Genomic DNA, 27,493 nt, shown 5'->3' with positions numbered 1-27,493 from the left:
TGCTGATGGGTTGGTAGTTGGACTAGATGATCTCAGCGGTCTTTTCCAACCTTAATGATTCTATGAATTTCTAAAAGGTAGGAGGTCAGAAATGCTCCTTTCAGCCTTAAGTGAGCATCTCAATATAGGGACCAGTGGCAGCACCCAACCCCCAGTGTCTTGCTTCTCTTCAGCAAGGCCACTGAAAAAATCCCAGGTGGGCATATGAAAATATGAGCTGCAGGATAAGTAAAGTCAATAGTATCATCAAGATGAATTTTTTCAACATTTGCCTTTATTTGACACTGGGTTTTTTGGGTTTTGTTTTTTTTGTTTTTTTTTGCTTTTGACCTCTGAGGTTGAACAATCTAGAAATGACCCATGCAATGGATTTGCTTTAGGTTCAGATGAAATCCATAACTTCCAAGAAAAGATTGCCTTCCACTTATTTAATAGAATTACAAAACATAGAGAAGCTCTAATGCTCCCTTACTAAATATGGCTTTAAATTCAGCAAAGGGCATGTCCCCCGCATGAGATAATTTCCACTTGTTATTCCTGTGGAAAATATGCAGATGTTTGGCTGTGCAGTGAGCCCAGAGAGGGCCGAGGAAGGGGCAGCTGGAGGAGGAGCATCCAGCAGAGGACACTGAATGAGACAAGAGCCCGTGGGGAGAAAATAAATTGGGTGATGATGTTATTAAAGATTGCAGGCACGATGCACATGGGGAAAGGACAGATTTAGAGTAACACAGATAGCATTAGTCCTGACAATTCCTAGGTTTTTGCCTCCTTACGTTAGCAGACTTAATAAGGTTTTTAATGTGAATGTGCATGTAAAGTAATGTTTTTTGGCAGTGTCCCTTTAGCCTACTAATCCTGTTCATAACTCGTAATACCTTAACACACAATATTTCTCAAAGGAAACAGCTGTTGTGCAAAGTGAACCTTAAGACATAACTGAGGAGCACATAGAATTCAAAGACGGCTTTTGCTTTTGTTGTTATGGCAAAATGAGATAGATAGATAATCAGTGCCAACAGAGGAGGGCTTCTTCTTTGGATCTTATTTCCTATTTGCAGTTTTCCTTACAGCTATGTCTGATTGTGTTCACAGAGTATGTGTGTAAGAGAGGTGGAAAGAACTGTTCACTGGAATTTTCACAAACCTAAAATAAAAGTACCTTCCCTGGTTTGTCAGTTGCACATTTTTGTTACTTCTGCAATCAGCTCTTCCTTTTGTTCCTTCTTTGGCTTCAATCTCCTCCCCCCTTTGCCCTGCCCGCATGCAGACACACGCAGGTACACAGGTCCTCTCTCACAAACAGCTTTCCTGAAAGATGCTTCTTGTTTGCAAATAAAGATAGGAATTTCAGTTACAAAAGGAGGTACTGAGCAAATGATTCCCAGTACTGAACTTTCCTCTCTACATTTCCTCCACTCACTCAGTTTTTTTCTATTGCTTATATAGATCTGATGAGTTTTTATGTGCTTAAAATGTTTCTCCAGAGTATTTTCCCAGATTCTGGTGTGTAGAGTTGTTCCATCGTTAGTTCTTTCTCCTCCCTACCATCTTATTACTTTATCAGTTAAGATTTTATGAGTAGTCCTATCTTGCTAAAATTTGCAAATCCAATCCCTTTTAATTTAAAGAGGAATGATTTGATATTAGTGTCTCTTGGGTTCAGTTAAAATAAATCAAAACACACTCTGTGTAGCTGAAATTGTCTTGAACGCAGAAAGACAGTTGCACTGTAAATCTGTGGGGGTGGAGGTGATGAATTATGCTGTGAAGGAAAATGAAAACCAGATGGCACTTGCCAAACATCAACACAGTGCAATTATGCACAGTGGAGGCATAACCATGTAGCACGTATGCAAACCTGTTATCTACATCTTTACCAGACTGCTGAGAGGAGCATGGCTCCAGTTCTGTTGAAGATTAGAGGGAACTAGGGCTAGAGGGAATGGCCTCAAGTTGCTCCCAAAGGGGAGATTCACATTGGAAGTTAGGAAAAATTTCTTCTTTGAAAGGGTGGTTAGATGCTGGCATGGGCTGCCCAGGGAGGTGGTGGAGTCACTTTCTCTGGAGGGATTCAAGAAACATTTAGATGTTGTACTAAGGGGAAATATTGGTGGTAGGTGGGTGGCTGGACTCACCCACCTCATCTTGGAGGCCTCTTCCAACCTTTAGTGATTCTATGATTCTAAGGGCCTGGTGACCCTGGAGCAGCAGCTTTGGGCTGAAGAAGGCCAGGGTGGAGATGAGACAGTGGATGGGCACTTTGCTGGGAGCTCCCTGGCACCGCTGGCTTTCCTCATGTAAGAATCCAGCCTCAGTGTAGGAGGAATCCAGAACTGACACACGAGACAAAACTGATGGGAAAAATTAAAATTCTGACTGCACTGCAGTCAGTAATAAAATAGTCATGCAGAGCTACAGCTACAGCAGGACTTCCCCCTGTGCAAACACACCACATTTTTGTTGTTGTTGTTGACATGACCCCACTCACAGGGACTGCAGCAATCACAAGCAGGCACAACCCAGAGCCGCAAGGCTACCATCAGAGCTGGGCTGGTTCCGCTGCCCCACAGCATTCACAGTTTATAAGCTGAGGATGGGAGCTTTAAGTGAGCAGAAGCTTATGTGTAGTGAATTACTGCTTATGAACTGTTGTTGCTCGAATTTCCTTAGCAACTTTAAAGTAGATTTTCCAATCACCAGATGAGTCATCCTCCTAATCCTCTTTATTTTGTCAACAGACAAGTGAAAAGACCCAGCTGATATAGAGCTTGGCATATTGCCATTTTATGATTCAATTTGCTATCATAATTGTTTGTTGTTCTGCTTTGTTTCTGCAAAATTGATGGATTATAATAATTATTTCGCATGTTGTATTTCTCTCTCAGTCCTTGGATCTGGAAAGGCATTTGGACCAGGATTTTTCAAAAGTGAACCAAAGCAGGGGCATGCCATTTTTGTTTAGAGAAATCTAGGATAATCTTTATTATCAACATATGCTGTTAGCAACATTAAAGAAGAAAATCAATTCCCAAGAAAGACTTTCTGGGCAGTTTCCCATCAGCTGAAAGGCCATGGCACTGCAGAGTTAAAACCTAATCATCTCCACATGACAGTTCCTGCTGGGTTTGTTCCAGCTAAAATGTCTTGCAAGATGGTCATATGAGTGCTTTATGACTGAATGAAGTAATTTGTAGAAGATAGTTCCTCTCTGGCAGGAATTTGCCATCCCACAGCTGTGATGTGGTAACCAACAGCATGTCTGGTGTAAAAGAAAGTACTTCAGAGCCAGCCCATTGTGTTCATACACATTTGTATGGATTCTGCCATGAAAAAGCTTCCGTGCATTCACACTGCAAAACTGACCTTTGCTTCAGCTTGGGTTGCAACACAGCAAACACTTCCATGGTGAGAACTTCCATGTCAGCCCTCTCATCTACCACATGCCCGACATACCCCAAGGCTCACTCTGAAGCTCCCAGCAACATGAATCCACGAGGGGGTGTTTCATTCACACCTGTGTGTGGCACAAGGCCATCTGCCCATACAGGAGGAGTCAGAGCTTTCTAGGGTAGGGTTCAGCTTACCACGGTGCCTCTTGGGAGCAATTGCTGGAAAAAAAGAAAACTCCCTCAGTAGCATGCATGAGCTTTGTCTTGAAAAGCACTTAGTGGAACAGCCAACCAGCAAGCAAACAAAACTTTCAGCAGAAAAGAGTTAGGGTTCAGTGCTCAGACACACTCCCACTTCACATGGTTAGCAGTACAGGCACACCAAGACTCATCACCTTATTTTAGCCAAAGCAGTGTCACCAAGTGGGTAGTATATCTAACACTGCACACCCTCATGCCCTGCCAGGAAGCAGACATTGCCAGCAGATACTGTTCAATCCAGAAAAAAAAAAAAGAGAAAAAAAAAAAAAAAAAAAGCTTGGCAGGGAAGGAATCTTCTGTCTCTCAAGTCAAAGTAACTCCTGGGACGTCTCACGGTGAACACAGCACATTCCTCACCTCCTGCTCAAGGTACCATCCAAAATTATGGTTTCATCTTATGGAAAACAGCCTAATTTTTTTTGGCAGAATACTTAAAAATGAAAACTGCTGCTCAATCATTAAATTTCCTCTCTTTTTAATAGGATTTTCTGCCTGGCTAATAAATAAATCGTCTTTTAAATGAAAGCTGTCCCAACTCTGTTCTGCTGGATCCCAGCCCAGCTAAGAGGGGAGGAAACTCTGGAGAAGCTCTGCTCTTGCTGACAGTGATCAATGCCATTGAGTGACATGCAACAAAAATACCATTATTTATTTATTGACATCATTAATCCTGTGGAATTGCTGCTTACTCTCTCTTCCTATGGATTTAAAACAAATGTTACAACTTGGCTTTACTTTTTTTTTTTTTCTAAGTACATTTGCAACCTTATTCTTTGCTGTTGTTGTCATTGCTTCCTGTTTTCCTGCCCTGGGAGTAGTTCTCCATCATCCTCCTGCTTTATCTGTCTCAAGATTAGTTCCTGTAGTCTCTTTTCCCAAGGGATAGGTGAAATGACTGAAAAAATGTGCTCAACAGTGAATGAAGGGAGGATGGCTGCATATCTGAGCAGGGTAAAATGCTGACTTAACCAGCACCATTTTCAACAGCCAAAGCACCTGCTCAGCTACCTTGCTGGTCATGATCTCTACAGATAATTATGTTCTGTGCAGGCACAAGCTCCTCAGAACAAGTATACAGTTTTATTTAGCTGTGAGACAAGCAGTGGCACTTCTGATCACAGACAGTATTTCACTTCTGGCGGTCTTGTGCGATGTTAATATGAAAATGCAGCTCTGATTTGGTTTGTTTGTTCTCTGTACAGAGATTGATGCTAAATTTCCCCCTGCAAATACAACAAGATCTTTGTGGTTTAAGATAATTGCATGGCTTAGCATAGCCACAAAACTGCAGTTGATTTTGGCACTCAGAGCCTGCCTTTGATGTGCTTCAGGTTCATCTCTTGAAATTGAGTGCCAGTTCCTTCAATAACCCATCGTTTATTTACTTATTTAAACATAAAATAATCAAGATAGGTTCCGAAGGCTCTAGGGGGCTGCCATAATAAATTATGCAAAAATACAACTAAATTAAACCTCAGCAGTTCACTCAGCCAGCTATCTACCCCTGCTGTCACCTGGAAAGTATGTTTCTATCACCTCTGAAAAGCCTCTCACATAAATGTTTTTTGTTGTCTGCTTGGAAAGTCAGCAAATTTAATGTCTGCAAATGGAAAAGAAGAACAATTTCCAGAGCCATCACACCAAGCAATTTGCAGAGCCATTCCTTTGCAATCTCTCCCTATGCTTTTCCCAGTTTCTAGGTCCCAGAGCTTTGGAAGAGAAAATATTTCTTTGTGTATAAGGCCCAGACCATAGAGAACGTTACTGTGCACACAGATACTGAGAGTGTGGGAGGAAAGAACACGCTTCATCCTGATTCATGACCACTGAGCATAAGTAAAGCTGTAAGATAAAACTACAGATGTATTCTGTCTGCTTTCCCAGGCAAAAACCATGAACTTTAAGCAGACTCCTAGGCGCTAAACTCAGCTCCTGAGACACCAATATTGTATAATTCCAAATACTCTGTCTGGATTTCAGCTTATATTCTGCTTGAGACATGTTACAAGCATCCAGATCTGAGCTAACCATCATATGAATTTCAGTGTCAATGTCTGTGCCCAAGAAGGAAGGCTGTATATGCCTAAATAGACAGATCAGGAAAACTGGCTGGAACTGATGCTAGCAGAGAAAGAAGCTATAAATAAGGCAGGCTTAAAATACAGTGAAATTACTGCAACTAGGACTTCCTCTGTATAAGCTTCAGACCCCTCCTTAGTCTCCCTAAAGCCCAGTTCCCTGGGATCTCCTGAACAGCTCCCAGAATCTTACTTCTTTCTCCACTTGCTAGTGTTCTGGCACAACAGGCAACTGGCACACAGCAGCATACACGTATTATAACAGAGTCTTATCCACCAAAGCACATGGGCAGATTGTCTACCTCTTGGCACTGCTCTTTGGCCTGTAATTAATACTGTGCTCATGAATTGTCTGGGTTAAAGCATGGTCAGGGTAGATCTGGGCTACAACACCTCTGAGTTCTCCTTGCAATCAGTACAATTCAGATGGTTTCACACAGCGTTTTCTGCAATCAGTGGAGAGCAACAGGCCATGCTCCACTGAGGGCGCAGCTACCCAACAAAGCTCCTGACAAGGGCCTCAAGCTTTAAGGCTGATTCTAAGCTTGTTGCCCACCTGCATCTTTGGTCACCACAGTGCCTGTGCCTTGGGGTGGCAAACATCAGTTCCAATAAATAAAGTACTCTTCTGAAACCTGTTTGTAAACCCTTAAAATAGAAGGGTAAAAGTAATGAGACTGAATGCAGGCTAGACTTTAGCTAGATCCCAAAGTCCTGTTTTTCTGGATATAACCTTTAGATCTAGCAGTATTAAGCAGAACCAAGTACACTTTCCAAAGTAAGGATTTACATGCTTTTTTAAAATCCTTCTCTGCAGGCTTCAGCCAAGGCCATGTACCAAATGGGAAAACTGCAGGGTTCTGCCCTTCACTCTTTCTGTGAATAAACAGTGTCACAGATTGTTAAACACCCTGAACCCAATATTGCTTATTTTTTTTTCAAGGTGGAAGCTCATGTTTCAGTAAAGCTAGGCTTAAGATTCTTTTCAAATCAGAGGACAGCAGCTCCATCTTTTCCACAGGTGAATGCAATTTAGATAAGTTAGTAGGTAAAGCAGACACAGCAGCTGTAGGTCTAATTAAACGTTTGCCTAACCACCTAAAGAGACAGTGATATATCTTTATAGCATCTGGCAGTTTAACCATTTGCTAGTCATCCTATAATTAGCGCTGGTGAATTTAATAGAAGACTGTCCTAATGTAGTGGCAGATGGTCCTTCTGACAATGGGAATGACAATTCCTGTCATGTTTGCTTCAAGGATAGCAGAACAGTCAGAAAGATCCCTTGTCAAGCACAACGCTGATGAAGTAAGACGATGTGTTCACTGTCCTCTGAAAGCAATAGCTTTGAATGCTGCTGTATGGAATAACCATGATTCACGTACTTCCCCTGAAAAATACATTTCTCTCATGGTATAAAGACAGTAGCCTTCCTGTGTTTGCAGAAGAGCTTTGAATAAGTCAGTGTTAGCACCCTCAGGTCCTGTGGGACAGGAGGAGGTGAAGGACATAAAAGCAGTGCTAAAAAAGGTCTGTTCCCCAGAGAGACCTGGGAGTTAATCCCTGAAAGTGAAAGTGTTTTGATTAGTTCAAACGCTACACAAGCAATACTTTGCTGTGGCTCCATTCATTAGAGAAATTAACTTTGACTAGGCAGCTAGTGAAATGACAAGACCTCTAAAATGAAGAATATCCATGGAAGAGAAAATTAGAGAAAGTTGTTGTTGATAAATGAAGATGACCATTATGTAGCCAGTGGAGAATTTCAATAAACTTCAGTATATCATTCTGGAATTTAAAATAGAATTTAGTAGTGGTAGTCAGACTATAGCAATCGTGTTATCAAAGAATGTCTTCCAGCTAAGAACCTCTGGGAGAAGATACTGTGTATGACCAATAAATCTCAATGATTCTTTCATTTTGAAGCTGGTTGCAACCTAGTAAGCCAAGACTTTTTCATGACAGGTATCGATCAAGTTCCAGCTAAGCTCCAACTAACATTTCAAACATTAAAACCTACTGGCTGGTTTTTATTCAGTCTGTCTCTGTACAATCCCTTTACCTTAAATAATAAAATTCTGATAGATCCATCCATACATACTGTCAAAAAGTCAGTGTAGGAACTCATTATAACAGGCTGTTACCTTATCAGCATGAGCAACACATTTCTTACTAATATCCTGAATCCTGCTCTACAGAGAAAAAACTGCTCTTAGCGTGAGGCTCTTTCAAAATGCACCCAGACTGATGGATATCTCCAGCTCCTTTATGGGCTCCTGCAGTGATCCTGATCAAAAGACTACTGTATATAAACATCAGTGATCTACATAATGGTGAACCTGAGCAGGCCTGTGCTGTGCTGTGGGACGAACTCAGTCAGGAGGTGGCAACAGGAGCCTGCAAGCAGCTCCCACTCAGAACCGGTGATCACACCACCTGCATGGCCTTGCCTTTATCTGAAAGTGCCAGGAGTTCTCATGAGAACATCTGCTCTGTTGGGCAGAAGAAATAAAGAATAGAGTTGTTTACTTGTAAGAAATTCTATAAGAGCTCAGATGAGCAGAATTGGGTAACTCTTCCTGCGGACATGTCTGCAAAGCATGTTACGCGTGGACGGGAGACCTGCTCAACGCTGCACAACTTGGAGCTCCTAGCATCCAAAGGGACGTAAGATAAACAATACTATTCTTTTTCTGTATGCTCTTAGCTCTAATAAGTAGTACTCTAAGTGATACTTTACTGCCTTGCTCCTAGGATTGCAAATGGTGTGGTGTAAGGCCCAGCTGTGAATGCCTTTCTGGAGAAATAATGGAGTGGGTGAGGGAGTGCTTGGCAGAGCCTGCACACAGTGGTGGGCGCAGCCAGAAGGTGTTGAGTTGATGTGACTTCTGTGGAAACTTGGGAAAGAGAGGTGTTGTCTGAGCGCATTACCTGAGCTGAATTACAGACTTGTGGTGAGGGGAGGGTGGCCAGAGAATGGAATGGTGAAGTTGCTCAGGCTCTGGTGTAATGGAGGTCTCAGGGGCTGTGGGAGCGAGGAACATGGAGAGGAGACAGGGAATAAGTGTGACTGCAGTGCCTTCCTTCACTCCCATATCCTCTGCAAGCCAGATTGGGGAGAGGGTGGCCACTCTCCCACATTGCTCAACTGGGGCAGGCAGGAGGGAGTGGTGCCCGTGTGCTCCCCTCTGCTTGTGACACACTGGAGCTGGCAAAATAAGCAAGGGGTTGTGGCTCTGTAGGACGCCAGGGCAGAGGTGATCCTAATTCGTGGAAATCCACTCCTCTATCTGAAGTGAATTAATTCTTAAATGCTGAACTGAGTGAACCAGTAATAGTTAACACATTTGGGAGTGCAGAAGGAGCGGGGGGGGGGAGGGAGAGCAACATGGAAGAACAAACTGGAGAAGTCTATCAGGAAACCCGATGTTCAGATTGGACATCAGTTCACTGAGAGAGTGATCAAGCACTGGGACAGGTTCCCCGGAACACTGGTTATGGCACCAAGACAACTGATGTTAGGGAGGTGTTTGGACAGCATTTTTAGATACGCAGTTTAACTGTTAAATTGCCCTACACAGAGGCAGAAGTTGGTCTCAACAATCCTTCTGTGTTGTGGTTTGACCCAGAAGGCAGCTAGCACCACACAGCCCTTTGTTCTATTCCCTTGCCTCTCCCTGCCCCTTCCAACTAGGACATGGGAGAAAATCAGGAAAAAAAAAATTCTCATGGATGGAGATAAAGACAATTGAATAGGACAGAAAAGGATGGGTATAATAATTAAATGGTGTACAATGGAATTGCTTGCCACCCACTGACAGATGCCCAGCCAGTCTCTGAGTAGCAGTGTACCCCCCCAGCTAACTCCCTCAGTATGCTCAGTATGACTCCACATGGTACAGGACATCCCTTTGGCCAGTTTAGATAAGCTGTCCTGGTTCTGCTCTGCACCAACCCCTTGTGCCTCCCCAGCCCCTTACTGGCAAGGCAGCACCAGAAGCCTAAATGTCCTTGGCTCTGCAAGCATTACTCTGCAACAACTAAAGCAGCAGCGCGTTATCATCTTCCTCATAAATCCTGAGCACCAGACCAGCTACTAGAAAGAAAGTTAACTCCATCCCACCCAACACCATGACACTGGGTCCTTCCAGCTCAGGACCTTCTATGATTCTGTGATCTGCCCAGAAAGCCTGATTTGTGAAATGTGCTCACAGTATGGAGGGGTAGGGGCAGCTCCAAAGTTGCCCCATTACTGCACAGGTCATGATCTGTCAGCCAGAGACTTTTAAAATACCCTCTCAGCCTTGCATTCACCAGAGCTGTGCACTGACAGTAGGGAAGAGTTTAGGGTTAGGGCCACTGCCATCTGCCTTGTGACTGGACACTGTCTGCACTGCAACCTCTTCTCAGCTTCATCTGAGCGGAGGCATCAGCCAACCCTGGGGGATATGGGACAGACCACTCAGCTGGAGCTGCAGCCTTTACTCTCAGATGCATGCCTGCCATTCTGCCTCAAGGATCAGATAGATTGAGTGCCCTTGACCAGTGTAGATGGAAGGGTGTTTGGTTACTGGGTTATGTGCACTTTGAACTTCCCCACTTAGCCAGTGGAATAGCCTTCTTCAGAGAGATGCCCTTCCTGCATGCCCTGTCCTGGCCACAGCATTTCAAAGTGCTGCCTCTATATGTGTGGAATGGCCACCATTTCTCCTGACCCTGCCTACGACTCTTCAGCCACTCTCTGATAGCAGTTGGCTCTTGGAGGATCTATGTGCTCCCTCCCCTGCAGTCTTCCTTGATGAAGAACTCCAACATATACTGTGATCACAGAATCATAGAATAGCTTGGGTTGGAAGGGATCCCAAGAATCATCGAGTTAAAACGCCCCTGCCACAGGTGGGGCCACCAACCTCCAGACTGGTACTAGACCAGGCTGCCCAGAGCTATATCCAATCTGGTCTGAAACAACTCCAAAGACAGAGCATCCAAAACCTCTCTGGGCAGCCTGTTCCAGCACATCACCACTCTGGATGTTAGGGGGAAGTTCTTTACAATCTAAACCTTCATTTCTTGAGCTTAAAAGCATTCCCCTTGTCCTATTACTATCTAACCTCATAAAAAGTTGACTCCCCTCCTTTTTATAATCCCTTTTTAAGTACAGGAAAGCTGCAAAGAGGTCATACAGGCTTCTCTTCTCCAGTCTGAACAAGCCCATCTCTCTCAACTCGGCTTTATAGAGGAGGTGCTTCAGCTCCCTGATCACCTTTGCGGGCCTACTCTGGACCCTCTCCAACAGCTCTGTATCCTTCCTGTATTGGAGGCCCCAGTCCTGGACACAGTACTCCAGATGGGGCCTCACAAGAGCAGAGAAGAGAGACACAATCACCTACCCACCCCTCCTGGCCACCCATCTTCTGATGGAGCCCAGGATACCATTTGCTTTCTGAGCTGCCCCTCCCAGTCTAATATCCTCCCAGTCTGTATAAATGCCTGGGATTCCACTGGCCCAAGTGCAAAACCTTGCACTTTGCTGTGTTGAACCTCATTAGATTCTCCTGGTCCACTGAGTTCTCTCTGAATGGCATCCCTTCCTTCCAGTGTGTCAACCACACCACTCAGCTTGGTGTCATCAGCAAATTTGCTGAGGATGCACTCAATTCCATCATCAGTGTAATTGATAAAGATATTAAAGAGCACCAATCCCAAGACAGACCCCTGGGGGACACTGCTCATTACTAGCCTCCACCTGGACACAGAATTATTAATCACCACTCTTTGTCTGCAACCTCTCAACTAATTCCTTATCCACAGAGTGGTCCACCCATCAAATCCACACCTCTCCAATTTGGAGATAAGGAGATAGTGGGGGACCATGTCAAAGGCCTTGCTCAAGTCCAGGTAAATGACATCGGTCGCCTTTCCCTTGTCCACCAATGCCGTCACTCCATCACAAAAGGCCACTAGACTGGTTAGGCATGACCTTCCCCTGGTGAAGCTGTGCCGGCTGTTTCAGATCACACGCTCATTCCTGATCCTGATCAAGCATGTCATCCAGGAGGATCTGCTCCTGGATCTTCCCAGGCACAAAGGTGAGACTCACAGGCCTGTAGTTCCTCAGGTCCTCCTTGCTCCCTTTCTTGTAAATGGGAGTGACGTGACCCTTCTTCCAGTCATCCGGGACCCCACCTGACAGCCACAACTTTTCAAGCATGATGGAGAGCAGCTTGGCAACCACTCCAGCCAGCTCCTTCAGAACTCTGGGATGCGTGTCATCTGGTCTCATAGACTTGTATGCATTCAGTCTCATGAGGAAGTCTCAGACTTACTCTGCCTTTACAGTGGGGGCAGGGATTTACTTCCCCAGTCCCTACCTAGAGGTTTAGGGATGCAGGATTCAGAGATATAAGAAGTATTAGAATCCTGGCTGCCAGAGAAGACTGAGGCAAAGAACTGATTCAGTACATCAGCCTTCTCCTCATCTGTTGAAGCCAGTTCTTTTACATTTACCAAAGGAGGTTAACTTGCTTTTACCTGTCTCTTCTTGACATTCTATAGAATGCTTTCACATTGTTTTTAACTTCCCTCTCCAAGTTCAGATCTGCCTGCACCTTGGCTTTCCTGATCCCATGTCTGCAAGTCCACATGTGTCTCGCTCCAATTTGTAGGAAGGAGATGAGGTTCTTGTAATATCTGTATGCCCAGCCTGAGATTAAGAAACAATGATTCATATGTTAGTCCAACCAGTTTATTATAAATCCTAATCAGGGAGACGGGGAAGGGAAGGAGGGCGATAGAAAAGACAGGAAAGAAGCAAGAATTGCGTAAAGCAGGGATAGTCACCACTAGGATCCAGCAGCAGTCCCGTTGCATGACATTTTGAAGATCTGAGACAGAAGCAGTGGGGGGGGGGAGAGCAGCAGCGTGGCCAGCCTTGGGCAGCAAGCAGGTGGCAGGAGGAAGTTGCGGAGCCAATCCAGGAGGAAGCAGCAGGACTCAGCAGGCCCAGGAGAGTCCGCCAGCACGCAGGAATTCCGTAGTGAGGGATCTGATGGCAGACACCTTTGTTCTTCTTCAGCATTGTGGTAGAGAGCAAAGCAAGTCCAGGAAGGAGAGAGACAGGTTGTGAGGCTTCTCATGGCAGAAACCTCTTCTTCTTCATGAGGAATCTGTTGCTAGAAAAACCTCCAACTGCATGGTTTTCGAGTCTTCTTTTATCCTCCTTTTTCTGCCAAAGTGGCATTCCTGGGCACTTGGGTAAGAGTCATGTGCAGCACCTCCTGAGATGGCCATTTTCCTGGAGATAAGTCCACACAGAAGACTGCTTCACAGCTATTTAGCTGCAGCTTATCTCTCTCTCCTTGCCCCGGTCTTGTCCACCAAAGTTCTCCAGAGAAAGGATTTCACAACCTTTGCCCAGGACTTGTTCGAGTCCTGGACACGTCCATCTGTGTCCCCAGCAAACTTTGAGACAATGAAAATTAAATAATCTCTTACAACATGGCATCCCTGTATTCTTCCCAGGTGACACGCCCTTGTTTCCAGAGCTTGTATGCACCTTTCTTTGCCCTCAATTTGCCCAGCAGGTTCTTGCTGAACGATGTTGGTTTCCTGCCTCCTCTACTTGCTTTCTTATTCAGACAGACAGAAAGCTCTTGTGGTCTCAGAAAGGCATCCTTGAAGAGTATCCAGCTTTCCTTAACATCTTTGTCTTCAAGGACAGCATTCCAGGAGATCTCAGCCAACAATCCATTGAACAGCCTAAAGTTCACTCTTCTGAAGTTCAGGGTCCTGACCCCACTCTTTGCCAGGCCCGCATTTCTCATCATGAACTTGACCAGGGCATGTTCACTTGCAGCCAAGGCTGCCTCAAATTTAATGCCTTTAATGATCTCCTCCACATTGGTGAGCAGCAAGTCCAGCAATGCTTCACCTCTGGCCAGTCTGTCCAATAACTGAACCAGAAAGTTATCATAAATGGATTCCAGGAGTCTCCCAGATCTCTTGCAGCTTGCTGTGTGGTTTTTCCAACAGATAACCAGATGGTTGAAGTTCGCCATCAAGATGAGAACCTGCGAGCACGAAGCTCTTTCAATAAGCCCTGCTAGCTCCTGCACTAGGATTTGTTGCCCCCTTTGAGATAGGTGGGTTCCATGCACAGACAACAGGCCAGGGGCCGAGTAAACTGCCCCATGATTACTACCCAAAGTTTCCTCCTTGACACCAGCCTCTGAGCCAATTATTCATTACTTGTGCTTTCCGTGTCCCTCATATTCATCCATGCCGGTCTTCTTCCCTGCTGGCTCATTTTGCAGCTCAGGAGGACAGCCAGCTCTTGCGCCTTTAAGATTTCCTTCTTGAAGAGCGACCAGCCATCTTGGACCCCTTTACTTTCTAAGAAAGAATTCCAGGAGAGTCTCCCTGCTAGTCTTCTGAACAATTCTGTCTTCCCTCCAGAAGTCCAAGGTAGCAGTTTTGCTGTTCCCCCTCCTGGCTCCACCAAGAATCAAGAACTCTACCATTTCATGGTCACTCTGTCCAAGAAGCCCCCCCGACCTCCACATCACCCACCAGATCTTCTCTGTTTATGGACAGCAGGTCAAGCAGGGTAGCTCCTCTCATAGGCTCTCTCACCAGCTGCATCAGGAAGTTATCTTCCATATACTCCAGAAACCTCCTAGACTGCTTCTTCTGCACTATGTTGTATTCCCAGCAAATGTCGGGAAGTTGAAGTCCCTCATGAGGACAAGGGGAAGTCCCGCCAGCTCCTGGGCAAGTATCCGTCTCCCTTTTAGAGACAGGCAATTCCCATCAGCAGACCTCAGGCCAGGTGCTGAGTAGACCCATGATCAAAGAATCCAAAATTTTTGCGCTTGCACCAGCCTCTCAGCCATGCATTTATAAGATGGCTTTTCCTGGTCATCTCAGTGTTTGTCCCTGCCACCAAGGGAATACTGGCAAACACTACTTGTATGCCCGTTCCATCAACTAACTTCCCCAGTCTCCTAAAATCATTTTTTACAATCCTCAGGCTTCTATCAGCGATCCCATCACTGCCGGCCTGAACTATCAATAAAGGGTAATAATCAGAGGGGCGGATAAGGCTGAGGAGTTTCCTAGAAATATCCCTGACCCAGGCCGCAGGAAGGCAGCACACCTCCCAACGGGGAGGGTTAGGCTGACATATTGGACCCTCTATTCCTCTCAGAAGAGAGTTGCCTACAACTATCACCCTCCTTTCTTTCTTGGAGGATGCAGTCTTCAAACATGGAGCTGACCGCCTCACCTTAGGCAAGCTTGGCAGCAGTGCTCCCACGTCATCATCACTCACCACTCCCTCTGGTTTCAGGGCTTCATACCTGTTACAGAGAGGGACCAAGGTAGGTCAGGATGGGAGGGTTGCCTGCGACCTGCTGCCATTCCTTCTCTCCTCTCAAGCTGTCTCTCTCTGTTTGACTATGATGAGAGAGAGGGTCCATTACTCCCTCAGTCTGGGAAGTGCAATCTCTGCGCCTTTCTCACAGAGAGTCACTCCACCAGTCAATCTCCCACTCGCACTCTCTGATGGTCCGCAGTCTATCTACCTCCTCCCTAAGCTTTACCACCAGGTTGAGCAGCTCATCCAGCTGCACACACCGCACGCAAGTGGCATCCTTCCCATCCACCCCCGGCAGCAGCAGGCTGAGGCACTCCTGGCAGCCAGCGACCTGAACTGCCACATTATTGAGCAGACCCTCTGTCTGGGTTGCCACAGTCTTTGCATGGGAAGCACATTTCCTGGTGAGGACCATGTTTGAAGCGGTGGCATCAGGGCCTGTCAACAGGAGAGCAAGTCACCTGAGAAAAAGACAAGAGCACTCACCCGTGCTGACACAAGACACAGCCTTCACTCCCACTGCTGCCTTATTGAATGGGTAGTGCAGGCAGCCCTCACACATTGACTATCTCCACCCTAGGTGGTCAGAGCAGCTTTCCACATCTTCTGTGTGTTGTGTCCTCCCTGGTCTCCTTTTATCCACACAGCAAATGGGTCAAGGGCAATCTCCAGAGATAAAGAGCAGGCAGTGTCAGCTCCACCTCTGGTGAGTCAGGAGTCCGCCCACAAGCTGCCAGCTGCTAGCCCAGGCACAGCACTGTTGCTGGCTCCAAAAAAGTCTAAAAAAGAGCTTTTTTGGTCGTTTTTCTTCACTCCAGATCCCTTGCCCACCGCAGTTTTACCTGCTTGAAGCTAGTCTCTGTAGCAAATCACCAATGACTCGTGGTAAGGAGCTTGAATACTGCCACGAGGTGTCAGCTCCTATCCCCTCATCAAGGTCATTGATGAAGATGTTGAACAAGACAGGACCCAGCACAGACCCCTTGGGGACACCACTGGTTACAGTTCTCCAGCCAGATTCTGCACCACCAACAACGACCCTCTGCGCTCTGCCAGTCAGCCAGTTCTCAACCCACCTCACTGTCCACTCGTCTATCCCACACTTCCTCAGCTTTGTTATAAGGATGTCGTGGGAGACAGTATCAAATGCCTTTCTAAAATCAAGGTAGACTACATCTACCGCTTTTCCCCCATCCACCCAGCATGTGACAGCATCATAGAAGGCCACCAGGTTGGTCGAGCATGACCTCCCCTTGGTGAACTCATGCTGACTACTCCTGATAACCTCCTTCTGTCCCAGTTGTCTGAAGATGGTATCCAGCACAAGCTGTTCATCACCTTTCCAGGGACGGAGGTGAGGCTGACAGGCCTATAATTACCCGGGTCTTGCTTCTTGCCCTTTTTGAAGACCGGAGTGACATTGGCTATCCTCCAGTCTTCAGGGACCTCCCCTGTCATCCAAGACCTCTAAAAAATGATGGAGAGCAGTTCGGCAGTGACCTCCGCCAGCTCCCTCAGCACACGTGGATGCACCCCATCAGGTCCCATGGACTTGTGGGCCTTAGAACCGCCTAGGCGCTCACGCAAGTCCTCTTTCCTGACTAAAGGGAAGTCTCCCATTCCCCAGACCCTCTCACTAACCTCCAGGGTGTGGGATTCCTGTGGGAGAGCCTTTTCACTGAAGACGGAAGTAAAGAAGGCATTCAGTATCTCTGCCTTCTCAGCATCCCCCGTTACGAGGACCCCCCCCTCACTTAGTAAGGGGCCCACATTCTCTCTAGTTTTCCTTTTGCTGTTAACATATTTGAAGAAGCCTTTTTTCTTATCCTTTATCACTTTAGCCAGATTCAATTCCAGGCAGGCTTTAGCCTTCCTCGTTGCATCCCTGCAGGCCCTGACTACATTCCTGTATTCTTCCCAAGTGGTCAGACCCTTTTTCCACATTTCATGGACCTTCTTCTTTCCTTTGAGATTGCGCATGAGCTCCTTGCTCATCCACACAGGTCTCCTGCCACCTTTTCCCAATTTCTTGCTCACAGGGACACACTGATCCCGAGCTTGGAAGAAGAGCTGTTTAAATGCTGATCAGCTCTCAGAGGCCCCCTTACCTTCTAACACCCGAGCCCACAGGATAGTTTCAAGTAGGTCCCAGAAGAGATCGAAGTTGGCTCTCCTAAAGTCCAGGGTAGCAATCCTACTTATTCCTTTGGTTCTTCCTCTCAGGATCTTGAACTCCCCCATCTCATGATCACTACAACCCAAACTGCCTCCAACCTTTACTTCCTTAACAAGTCCATCCCTGTTGGTGAGAATAAGGTCCAGTAACACCCCTCCCCACGTCGCTTCCTCCACTACCTGCATCAGAAAGTTGTCTTCAACACACTGCAAGAACCGTCTGGACCGTGCGTGCCTGGCCATGTTGGTCGTCCAGCAAATATCTGGATAATTGAAGTCCCCCATAAGCACCAGTGCCTGGGAACGTGACGCTACATCCAGTTGCTTATGGAAGGCCTCATCAACCTCCTCATCCTGATCAGGAGCCTGTAGTACACACCCACAACAGTGTCACCCTTATCAGCCTGCCCCTTGATTCTCACCCATAAGCTCTCCACTGCTACATCACTCTCCCCCAAATGAAGTTCAATACATTCTAGCTGCTCTCTCACATAAAGAGCAACTCCACCACCCCGCCTAGCCAGCCGATCTTTCCTAAAAAGCATACAGCCCTCCATGACAACATTCCAGTCATGCGAGCTGTCCCACCACATCTCTGTGATCGCAATGAGATCACGACCTCGCGACCGCACGCAGAACTCCAGCTCTTCCTGTTTATTTCCCATGCTACGCGCATTAGTATACAGGCACTTGAGAGAAGCAGCATCCTCCCACCCTTCTCCAAGCCTTTGAACTCCACTGTCTCCACCCATCAAGTTCTGTTTGGAGCCTCAAACTGCCCCCTCAGTCCCAGCGGTCCTCATTTTGTTCCCTTCCCCCTTCATACCTAGTTTAAACACCTGTCAATAAGTCCCGCCAGTTCCTCAGCTAGAACCCTCTTTCCCCATGGAGACAGGCTGCTTCCATTTGCAGCCATCATGCCAGGTGCCGAGTAAATTGTCCTAAAACTCCTAAGCCATTTGTTCAAGAGATGGGTTTTTAGGCTCATCCCAGTATTCTTTCCTGCCACTGAAGGTACAGATGTAATACCCACCTGCACACCTGTTCCTTCAACTACCCGCCCCAGTCCCCCCGAAGTCATCTTTGATAGCCTTCAGGCTTTTCTCACCAACTTCTTCACTGCCAGCCTGTACTATCAATAGTGGATAGTAGTCAGAAGGGCAGATCAGTCTGGGAAGTCTCCTAACAATGTCCCTGACCCGCGCCCCAGGGAGGCAGCACACCTCTCTGCGGGTAGGGTCGGGCCAGCATACAGGGCCTTCGGTTCCTTACAGCAGGGAGTCGCCTATAACAACCACCCTTCTCTCCTTCTGGGTGGAGGAAGTCTTGAGGCATGGGGTTGACCACTTCCCCCGAGGCACCCTCACGGGTGCACACACCTCCACACCTGCACACCCTCCACATCTGCACACACCTCTCCCTCAGGTTCCAGGGACTCAAATCTATTCCGCAGAGGCACCTGGGGAGCTGAGCATGGTCGGGGGGGGGGGAGGGGGGGACGCCCACATTGCCAAGTCAGTATGTTTCCACCCATCTTTCTCTCTCAAACTGCTTTGCTCTGCTTGGCAACAACAGGGCAGAGGCTCCACCACTGTGCAGTGGATATCACCTTGCCCTTTTGGGAGAGAGTTACAGTGGTTTTGACCCAGTCCCACACCCCCTAGTTCTTCATTAGTATTGTGAGGGGTAGGAGAAGACTGAGGGCTCACTATATCAGGAGCACAGTCTGTCTGCTGATTCCTCTCTGTCACCTGTTTGCAAGGCAACTGGGGGCCACATGCTCCATAGGGAGCCTCAGGTGCATGCCAGGACCTTGGGGCCGATAGGACCTGGCACCACCAGTCAATTTCCTTTTCACAGTCCTTGATGGTCCTCAGCCTCTCCACCTCTTCCCTCAGACAGGCCAGCAGACTGAGAAGGTCATTTACCTGGTCATACCTTACACAGGCGCTGCCTCCATCGCCTGGCACTTCAAGGGCCAGACTCCGGCACTCGTTGCAGCTAACAACCTAAACGCTAGCATGCTGTTTTGGGACCTCAGTCTGGGTCTCCACACTCTTCTTGGCTGCAGCCTTCCTCTTACGCGTGCAGGGGACCTCCGTCTGTGTCTCCACATGTTTCCTGGCAGTAGCCTTCCGCCGGGACACAGCCATGGCAATCCAGCAGACCCACTAGCACAATCAGAGTAGCCTTACCAAGTGTGACTAAACAGCTCCGCCCCGTTACTGATAGTGCTGGATCTGCCCTCGCTCTTTCACCAGGTCGTTGACGGGTGCAACCGCACTTATCACCCTCTTCACAGTGAGGAAACTCCTCCTCCTTGTCTGTGTTGGCAGTGGCATGCCACTGCTCTCTTCAACGCTCTTATTAGAGACGGGGGAGGGAGGCGGGGACGGAAAACCGCTACCCTGGCAACGCCCCCGCCACGTGAGCCGCTCTCACAAGAGGTGCCGGGCTGCTCCAATGCCTCAGGAATTCCTGGATGAGGGAAAACCGAGCGAATCCGCTATGCACCCCGCGATCAGACGCCTCAGCTCTGCCTGGGGCAGCTCCGAAGCAGCAAACCTCGGCGATCAATGTGGGTCAGAACTTTTCACCCCACCCCTGAATCGGCAAAGTTGTCTTAACTATAATTTCAGCTGTTTGGGTTATTGGCACTATTGCCTGTATTGTGGAGTAGGCAGCCAATAACTGTTTTTCAATCATACTATGTTTTTCTTCTGCTCTGACCAAACTACCCCAGGAATTTTATGGACAGGCCCGTACCTTGCAACTTCTGAGGATTTATAGCCCGTCCTCTTTCTTGCAGATAGGTAGTTAATGAATCTGCTTCCTGTCCTACCGCCTCCAATGAGTCGGATGTCAACAGGAGATTATCAATATAATGACACAAATTGACATTATCAGGTTTCTTCCATTTAGCCAGGTCACACACTAACTACTAGATAATGACAATATGTTGGTGAATAAACATACCCTGCGGTGAGATTTGAAAGGTCCACTGCCTGCATCCTCATGTAAACACAAACTGGTCTTACAATTCTTTAGCAATTGGAATATTGAAGAACACATTTGCCAAATGTAGGACACAATAGTAAGTTTTTATCTCCCTACTCAATTTCTCCATTAGGGAGGCAATATTGGGTACGGCTGCATGAATAGGTGGTATGACCTTATTTAACCCTCTATAATCCATTGTCTTTCTCCATGTTCCATCTGACTTTCGGACTGGCCATATGGGGGAATTATATGGGCTATGTGCAGGTCTTGTAATGCCCACCTTTTCTAATTCCTGTACCTTTCTTGATATTTCAACTTACCAGCCTGGGAACTTACATAATCTTACATTAGTAATCCAGTGTGATTTCGGCTCATGCTTCACACAGTCTCTCAATATTGCCTGCACTGCCCAGACACTAATGCACCTTTGTCAAAGTTTGAACTCCCCTACAGTCATCTGGAGAACCAGACCCCATAAAATATCTATGCCCAGGATGTATTCTTGGACTGGGGCAAGAGACACTTTACATTCCCAGAGAGAGAGACACCCAACCCCCAGTTTCAACCATCTTTGGGTGACCGGAATGGTCTGTCCTACGAAACCACCAGTCATCACTCTATCACTACTGAATTTCGTTGAATCTCCGTAAACTGATGTTTCCACTCCTGTGTCCACCACAGCCATCACTCTGAATATTTTTTCGGGAATGTATAATCAATGAATATGCAGATGTTATAATTATGAAATATACAAGACAGTTTGGCTAAGCAAGTTATTATACCAAAAAAGAATAGATAGAGGGCTTACCCTTGTCCTGCACTCACTGGAAAACTCCAAAAGGAGGGATCTCCAGAATGAGATCCTTCTCCATTGGTAGTCAGCTCTTAAATAGGGTCTAGGGGAAGTGGAGCCAGGCTCCACCCATTCCAGTAGCACAGATGAATTGCTTTCACCTGTGCTCTCAGGGCTGACTCATTGCTCACCTCAGATTCAGGCCATGATTCAGCAGTTCCCATAAACTCAGGAAGCAAGCTTTGAGCCAGAAAACAAAGAAGGGTACGCACACACAGAAACAAAGGGAAAAAAATTTTCCTACCCTGGGAATGCCTCAGGTAAACAGGGATCTCCAGAGAGATACCCTTGCCTCCACTGTGTATAATCAATAGGTATACAGATGGTATGGTATATCCAGGAGCTTGGCTAATGTAATTGTTATATTGGAGTATGGAAAGATACTCACTCACCCTATCCTGGGCTCGCAAGATGGACTCCAGTGGAGTGGATCTTCAGAGGGATCCTTCCCCACTGGCAGTCAGCTTTTAAATGGGTCTAGGAGAGGTGGAGCCAATTGCTGGTTCTAGTCGTGACTTAGTATTTCCACTACACCCTCTCATTCTTCTTTTCTCAAAGCTGAACAGACCCAGATCACCTAGCCTTTCTTCACAGGGGACATGCTCCAGGCCCTTTATCATCTTTGTGGCCCTTAGCTGGTTTCCTTGTAGGTGATCCCTGTCTTTTTGAACTAGGGAGCCTAGAACTGGATACAGGACTCCAGGTGAGGCCTTACCAGGGCAGAGTAAAGGGGGAGGATCACCTCCCATGATCTGTTGGCCACACTCCTTTTAATGCACCCCAGGAACCCACTGTCCTTCTTGGTAACCAGGCACACTGCTGGCTCATCACCAACCTGCCATCCACCAGGACCCCCAGCACCCTCTCTGCAGAGCTCCTCTCCAGCAGGTCACACCCCAACCTGTACTGATACTTTCAGTTATTCCTTCCCAGGTGCAATACTGTACACTTGCTTTTGTTAAACCTCATCTGGTTTCTTACTGCCCAGCTCTCCAGCCTGTCCAGGTCCTGCTGAATGGCAGCACAGCTTTCTGGCATGCCAGCCACTCCTCCCAGCTTTGTATCATTGGCATATTTGCTGAGGGTGGACACTATCCCCTCATCAAGCTTGTCAGTGAAGATACTAAGTAAGACCAGACCCAGCACTGATCCCAGGGGAACACCACTAGTCCCAGGTCTCCAGACCGACTCTGCACTGCTGATCACCATCTTCTGAACTCAGCTGGGCAACCAGTTCTCAACCCACCTCACCGTCCACACATCTATCCCACATTTTCTCAGCTTCACTAACCATGAAATCATAGAATAGCTTGGGTTGGAAGGGATCTCAAGGATTATCAAGCTCCAATTCCCCTGCTGCAGGCAGGCTTTTAAGGCAGAGTGACCTAGAGACCTCACCCAACTGTTTATAAAGCATCTCATCTACCTCTTCATCCTGGGTGGGTGGCCTGTAGCAGACTCCAACAATAATGTCAGTCTTGTTGGCCTTTGCTTTTATTCTGATCCATATGCTCTCAACCCTATCATCAACATTATTGATTTCCACACATTCATAGTCTTTTTATGATAGAGAGTTACACCACCGCCTTTCCTACCCGGCCTGTCTCTTTTGAAAAGCCAGTAGCCCTCCATCACTGCACTCCAGCCATGGGAGTCATTCTACCACATTTCCATGATAGCAACTGTATCATGACTTTCCGAACACACAGTGACCTCCAGCTCCTCTTGTTTATTACCCATGCTGCATGCATTAGTATAAAGACACTTGAGCTTGGTCTCCTTGCAAGTGGCAGTAACCCTAGTACCCTCGTGATCACACTCCGGTGTTTCCACAGCCACCAACCTCACACCTGCCCTTGTGTTCTTCCTATAAAGGGGTGAGTCATCCTCCTCTTCCACCAAGGCACAAGACCATGGGGTCTTACAAGCACATCCCTCTCCTGCAAGCACAGGGACATTACATTCAGGCTCCATATTAGCGATCCCATTTACACCCCCACCCCCCTTCGTGCCTAGTTTAAAGCCCTCTGAATGAACCTAGCCAACTCCCATCCTAAGACCCCTCTCAACCAGTGGGAGAAGCCACTCCTATCAGCCGCTAGCCCACCCAGTCTCACATAAACAGAGCCGAGGTCAAAAAAACCCAAACCCCTGCCAGGCACACCAAGCTCTGAGCCAGGTATTAATCCATTGGCCCATTATATCGAGTCCCTCATTATTCCCTATAGCTGGAGGGATAGAGGAGAACACAGCTTGTGCTCTTGAACCCTTTATCTGTCTCCCCAAGGCTCTGAAATCCTTTTTCAGAGTCCTTAGGGAAGTTCTGCCTAAATCATCACTACCAACCTGAAACAACAGCAAGGGATAGTAATCAGTGGGCTGGACTAGGGAAGTTTCTTCCTCATATCCTTAACCTGGGCTCCCGGGAGGCAGCAGAGTAGAGGGTTTGGTCTACATATTGACCCTTCTGCTCCCTTCAGCAGAGGGTCACCAATAACAATGACCCGCTGTTTTTTCCTAATCAATGAAGTTTTAATGCTGGGCAAAGACTTGGGGAGCACCACCAACTGGGGAGAACCATCATCACCACCATTGTCCAGTTGACCCTGCAGAGCACTGAACCTGTTTTGCAGGGACAGCGGGGGGGGGGGGGCTGGGGATCACCGGGATGGTGCGCCTGCATTGCTGAGCAGGGGCCTTATGCCATTGCCCTACATCCCCCAATTCTTTGCCATTGTTCCTGGGGGGTGGAGAGGATAGTGGGTACACTGCAGCAGGAACACTGTCTGCATGTAGGTTCCCCTCTGTCACCTATTTGCAAGACAGCAGGTGGTGACTTACTTCGTGCAGAGCCTCATCTGGCTGCTGAGATCTAGTGGCTAATAGGGCTTGGTACCAGCAGTCAATCTCCCTCTCACATTCCTTAATGCTCCTCAGTCTCTCCACCTCATCCTGCAGATTGGCCACAAGGCTGAGTAAGTAGTTTACCTGGTCACACCGTACACAATCGCTGGCTCCCTCACCTAGCACTGCAAAGGCCTGTAGTGCCAGGCTCTGGCACTCACTACAGCCAGAGGACTGCACACCAGCATCTTGGTTTGGGATCTGTCTGAGTACCCTCATTGTTCTTGGCAGCAGCCTTCCTTTTGTACACGTGCAGGGCCTCAGTCTGAGTCTCCACAGTCTTCTTGGCTGCCGCTTTCCTTCTATGAGAGCATGGGACTTCTATCTGGGTCACCTCATTATTTCTGGCAGCAGCCTTCCACCGGGGCACAGTCATGGCTAGGCAGAATACTTACCAGCACTGTACAGGTAGCCACGTGATTCATAGACCCGACCCTTCCTATTTGTCTCTGGTGGGCAGCAGCACGCCCACACACCCTGATTCACACACCCCAACTCCTCCTCTCCGTCCCTGAGGTTTTTTTAAGGCAGAAGTGTGGATGCAGAGCCCTTGCCCTAGCAACACCCACGCCATGTCAGCCACTCTCACAAGAGCTGTGGGACTGCTCTGTTGTCTTGGGGTTAAGGAAGGAAGGAACCAACCAAACCCCCCCGTACCTTGTGATCAGTCACTGCGGTTCTGGCCAGGACAGCTTCAAAGCAGCTAAACTCAGAAATCACCTTTCCACAATATCCAACCTAAGTCTTCCCTCCTTCAATTTCAAATTTCAATTTCCCCTTGTCTGCTGAGTTCTCTCTGAATGGCATCCCTTCTTTCCAGTGTGTCAACCACATCACTCAGCTTGGTGACATCAGCAAATTTCATCAGCTGAGGGTGCACTTAGTTATGGGAGTCATCCCACTATTGTTTCCGTGATAGCAACAAGATCATAACTTTCCAAGCGCATCACGGTTTCCAACTTGTCCTGCTTATTTCCCAGGCTGCATGCCTGTATAAAGTATAAAGGCACTTCTGCTGGCCTTTCCATCTCACTGCCTTTATAGAGGATCTAGGTTCCCCTAGAACAGCAGCATCCGCAGCACCCCCTGCCCCAGTCCATCCCTTTGTACTTCACCATCATCGCCCATCAAGTTCGGTACGAGCGCTTGAACAACCTGCTCAACCCCATCAGCTCTGATTTTGCCCCCTTCCCCACTCATACCTAGTTTAAAGACCTTTCAATGAGTTCTGCTAGTTCCTCAGCTAAGATCCTCCTCCCTCTCAGAGACAGGCTATTTTCATTTGCTGCCATCGTGCCAGGCACTGAGTAAGTCGCCCCATGGTTGAAAAAAAAAAAAAAAAAAAAGAATTCCTGCATTTGCACCAACTTCTAAGCCATTTATTTATGAGGTGGGTTTTTTGGTACCTCTCAGTATCCTGCCCAGTCACTGAAGGTATAGAAGAAAACACCACCTCCACGCTTGCTCCCTCGCCTACCTGCCCCAGTCCTCTGGGGTCTTTCTTGATAGCCTGAGACTTCTCTCAGCAACTTCATCACTGCCAGCCTGGACTATCAATAAGGGGTAATAATCAGAAGGGCAAATCAGTCCACAAAGTCTCTTAGAAATGTCCCTGATCTGCACCCCAGGGAAGCAGCACACTTCCCTATGGGTAGGGCCAGGCCAACATACAGGGCCTTCTCTTCCTCTAGCAGGGAGTCTCCTACAACAACCACCCTTCTGTCCTTCCAGGTGGAGGCAGTCTTGAGGCACGGAGTCGACTGCTTTACCCGAGGCAACCTCCCTCCACACCCCCACTCACCTCTCCCTCAAGTTCCAGGGCCTGTTGTGCAGAGGCACCTGGGGAGCCGAGGACAGTCGGGATGGGAAACGCCCACTTTGTTGAGCTGGTACCTGTTTCCAATCCTCCTCCTTCCTCGAATTGTTCGAAGGGGTAAGAGAGGACAGGAGTCTCACTGCAGCACCACCAGCCTGCCAGTTCCCCTCTCTCACCTGTTTACGAGGCAGTGAGGGGGTGACATGCTCCACATCGTGCCTCAGCTACATGCCAAGATCTCAGGGCCAATAGGGACTGGCACCACTGGTCAGTCTCCTCACACTCCTTTATGGTCCTCAGCCTCTCTACCTCCTTCTTTAGGTCAACCACAAGGCTGAGTAAGTCATGTAGTAGGTCACATCTTATACAACTACCACCACCATTGCCCAGCACTGCAAAGGCCAGGCTCTGGAACTCATGACAGCCAGTGACCTGCGTACTAGCATCTCATGTTGGGGCCTCAGTCTGAGTCTCCACACTTGTCTTAGCATCAGCTGTCCTTTCACGCATGCACAGGACCTCAGTCTGGGTCTCCACGTTCTTTTTGGCTACAGTATTTTTCTGCGTGAGCATGGGACTTCTGTCCATAATTTTTATGACATTAGCCTTCCTCCGGGGTGCAGTCATTGCAAACCAGCAAGCACACTAACAGTATTAGAAAGCCTTAATGAGGTGTGCCTGATCAGCCCCACCCTGCTGCCGGTAGTGCTGGCTCTGCCCTCACCCCGTTGCTGGGTCGTTAACAGGAGCCCCCGCACTTCTCACTCACCCCAGAGCGGTAACAACCATTCTTGCTAGGGAGTTCCGTGTAGGAGTGGCTTGCTGTTTCTCCTCGATAAATCAGGCCAGGTGTTTCTTACACACCTTCTGTTTGGCAGCGACGCCTCACTGCCCCCCCTGAGGCTTTTTCAAGACAAGGGGGGGTGGATGCAGAGCCGTAGCCCTGGCAACGCCCCCGCCGTGTCGGCCACTCTCACGAGAGCTGCCTGGCTGCTCTGCTCTCTCAGGGATCCCTGAGTGAGGGAACCGACCGCAACCCGCAACCCCCCCGTACCTCGTGGTCAGTCGCTGTGCTCCTGGCTGGACCAGCTTCGAAGCAGCAATCCTCGGTGATCAACAAGATCAAGGGAGGTCTCCTGCCTCCCTTCCCCAATTTCCTGGGCTGCACTGATCTTGAGCATGGAAAAAGTGCTGTTTAAATGTTGTCCAGCCTTCATGGGCCCCCCCTACCTTCCAGCACTCTTGCCAATGAGATACCTCCAAGCAGGCCGCGGAAAAGGTCAAAGTTGTCTCTCCAAAAGTCCAGGCTAGCAATCCTACTTCCTGCCTTACTCTTCCACTTAACATCTTGAACTCCACCATCTCATGTTTGCTACATCCCAAGCTGCTCCCAGTCTTCACATTCCTAACAAGTCCATTCCTGTTGGTAAGAACAAGGTCCAGAAGCACACTCTGCCTTCTTGGTTCCCTCAGCACCTGCATCAGAAAGTTATCTTCAATGCATTGCAGCAACCATCTGCAGGAACCACACGTGCCTGGCCATGTTGCTTACCCAACAGATGCTGGGATGATTAAAATCCCCCATGAGAACCTGTGCACAGGACTGTGAGGCTACTTCAGCTACTTGTAGAAGGCATCACT

General features: G+C 47.8%; 1 long non-coding RNA gene and 1 pseudogene across 1 annotated transcript in view; both read right to left on the bottom strand.

Moving 5' to 3' along the window:
• The window catches only part of LOC146545776 (uncharacterized), a 33,758-nt gene extending 12,588 nt beyond the window's left edge, over positions 1-21,170 (bottom strand). Inside the window, exons 1-2 of the long non-coding RNA XR_014881035.1 lie at positions 21,088-21,170; positions 3,367-3,611 (exon numbers count right to left, since the gene is read on the bottom strand). This is a non-coding gene — a long non-coding RNA (uncharacterized LOC146545776). The remainder of the gene's footprint in view (positions 1-3,366; positions 3,612-21,087) is intronic.
• Positions 12,435-16,890, bottom strand: LOC146545777 (uncharacterized; annotated as a pseudogene).
• Positions 21,171-27,493: the final 6,323 nt, after the last annotated feature.

The sequence above is a fragment of the Meleagris gallopavo genome, chromosome 1, assembly GCF_905368555.1.
Source record: "Meleagris gallopavo chromosome 1, MGAL_WU_HG_1.1, whole genome shotgun sequence".
In the NCBI taxonomy this organism is placed as follows: Eukaryota; Metazoa; Chordata; class Aves; order Galliformes; family Phasianidae; genus Meleagris; species Meleagris gallopavo.
The sequence above is the reverse complement of the archived record's forward strand: the minus strand, read 5'-3'. Positions and strand labels throughout refer to the sequence as shown.